The 2,567-nt window shown below is 32.8% G+C and overlaps 1 pseudogene; it reads right to left on the bottom strand.

Annotated features, from left to right (window-relative positions):
* Positions 1-1,117: 1,117 nt before the first annotated feature.
* On the bottom strand, positions 1,118-2,082 carry LOC121023132 (olfactory receptor 4K14-like; annotated as a pseudogene).
* Between the last annotated feature and the right edge of the window lie 485 nt (positions 2,083-2,567).

Raw genomic sequence — 2,567 nt, forward strand, 5'->3', positions numbered from 1 at the left:
CTAAATGTCTCATGTCCTGAATGCCTCTGAACTGACAGCTCTTACTCTATTGGACTATGAGTGAGAAATTAAAATTCACTTTATATATATAAATATTTTAGACAAAATGAACTATAAGAGAAATATGGTTTAAAAAAAAGAAAAGAAAATTACTAAGTGCATTCCAAAGCGCATTTGTAGGGTTGAATGTGTATTTAGGTGGATGTGTGTATAAATAGAGTTCGTTATTGTTATATTACATGTTTGTGCTAATATTATATTATAGTGCAGTTATAAGTTATATATAATATAAAATTAATTATGTAATGAAATTATAATAATTCATATATAAATCCTACATTGTAAAGTAGTAATATTATAAAGTTATATTAGAATATAAAATTTTATTTAAATATGAAATTACATAGAATATGATATATATGATTTTTGTTGAAATCAACAACCATTTCTCTGCAATATAATACAAATCATATCAATAAACCATAAGAACGTACAATTCATAGAGCATTTTATTCTTGGGTTAGTTTCCTTATGCTGAATGTCTCGTGTCTTGAATGCCTCTGAACTGAAAGCTCTTGCTGTATTGGACTACAATTAGGAAAATAAAATTCATTTTTATATAAATATTTTAGACAAAGTAAACTAGTAAGAGAAATCTGATTTAACAAAGAGAGAAAGAAAATAGCCAAGTGTTTTACAAAACAGATGTGTGGGGTTGAATGTGTATGTAAATGTATGTGTGTGTATATAGATTTACATCATATTATATAGTTATATTATGATCATACTAATGTTATAATATAATTACATTATAGTTATATATTATGTTTATAATATAAAGTTATATAATAAAATTATATAATCAATGTACTATATAAATCTTATAAATATGTGATATTTGAAAGTGATATTATAAAATCTTATTAGCAATATACAATTATATAGAATAAAATTATACATATGATTTTTGTTGAATTCAACAACTATTTCTCTGTAATATAATCCAATACAAATTCTATGAATTAACCATCAGATTGAAATATTTGAGCGGAATCATATTAAAGAAATGCTTTTCCCTGAATGAGTAAGAACATGTAGCTCTATGGAAAGCTGGAATTCAGTGAGAAGTCACATGTTGGTTCACAGCTTCTTCATAGCTGTTTTCATCTCTTTATTTCTCAATGTGTAGATAAGGGGGGTTCAAGAGTGGAGTAAAAATGGTGTAAAACACAGACAGGAGCTTGTCCACAAAGAACCAACTGAAAGGCCTCACACAAATGAAAATGCAGGGCCCAAAGAATAGAGAGCATGATTACCATGATATATGCAGAGCAAGTAGAGAGTGCTTTGGATACCCCACCAGCAGCATGCTGTTGGACAGTGGTGATGATAACAGTGTAGGAGACCAAGAGGAGCACAAAACAGCTCATAGAGAGCAACCCCACTGTCTGAGATCGTGAGTATATCCAAGACATAAGTGTCCATGCAGACAAGCTTGATCACAAGAGGAAGGTCACAAAAGAAGCTGTCCACCTCACTGGGGCCACAGTAAGGTAAACTCACAGTAAAGGCTACTTGGCTGATGGAGTGCACAAATCCAATGATCCATGAAATGAACACCAGATCCATGTAGGTCTGCCAGCTCATCATAGTCATGTAATACAAAGGAATGCATATAGCCACATATCTGTCACAGGCCATGGAAACCAGAAGTACCATCTCAGCCCCACCAATAAAGTGTGAGAAGAAGATCTGAGCCATACATACTCCAAAGGAGTTGAGCTTTCGATCACTAAGAAAGTCCCTGATCATCTTGGGGGTGGCAAATGAGGCTAGCCATATGTCCAAGAAGGATAGATTTCCCAGCAGGAAGTACATAGGGGAAGAGTGCAAGTGGGGGTCAGAAATTACAGTGACCACAATAATGAGGTTACCCAACACAGTGACCACATAGATCCCAGAGAAAAATATAAAGAAAAAATGTTGGAGATGCTGTGAAGTGCAGAGTCCATACAACACAAATTCTGACACCAAGGAATAATTCTGCAGTTCCATTATCTCAAGTTTCAGATTTTGTTCTGAATCTATATAAAGAAAAGAGATGGATATGAAAGGACCTGTCAACTATCAGGTACATGAAAGTGATCAACTAAATTTTATCAGAATATAATTTTAATTTGTAAGACATAATATAAAATAGAATACAGAGAAGATTAAAACCAAGCCCAACAGCAGAGTTTGCTTTTCTCCCATGTTAAGCCTACTTGGAATCTTCCTTTTTTTTTTTTTTTTAAGCCACTTTGTTAACATAAAAATGTACCTACCTACCAAAATTTACCCACTTCAAGTATAAAACAATGACTTTTAAACAAATTATGGAGTATGCAGCTATTCCCACAATGCTTGTTTTGAAATCTTGACAATCCAGATTCTTACCAGGACTTCTGGCAGTAGTTGGACTATCTTCTCCTTTGTATTCATTTGCTCATTCACAAGCTCACACATTCAGACCATATCTATGTAACACTGACAGTTTCCCATTCTCACTTAATTCAGTTATTAAAACA

Source organism: Herpailurus yagouaroundi, unplaced genomic scaffold (assembly GCF_014898765.1).
Source record: "Herpailurus yagouaroundi ecotype Mexico unplaced genomic scaffold, PumYag 512, whole genome shotgun sequence".
Taxonomy (NCBI): domain Eukaryota; kingdom Metazoa; phylum Chordata; class Mammalia; order Carnivora; family Felidae; genus Herpailurus; species Herpailurus yagouaroundi.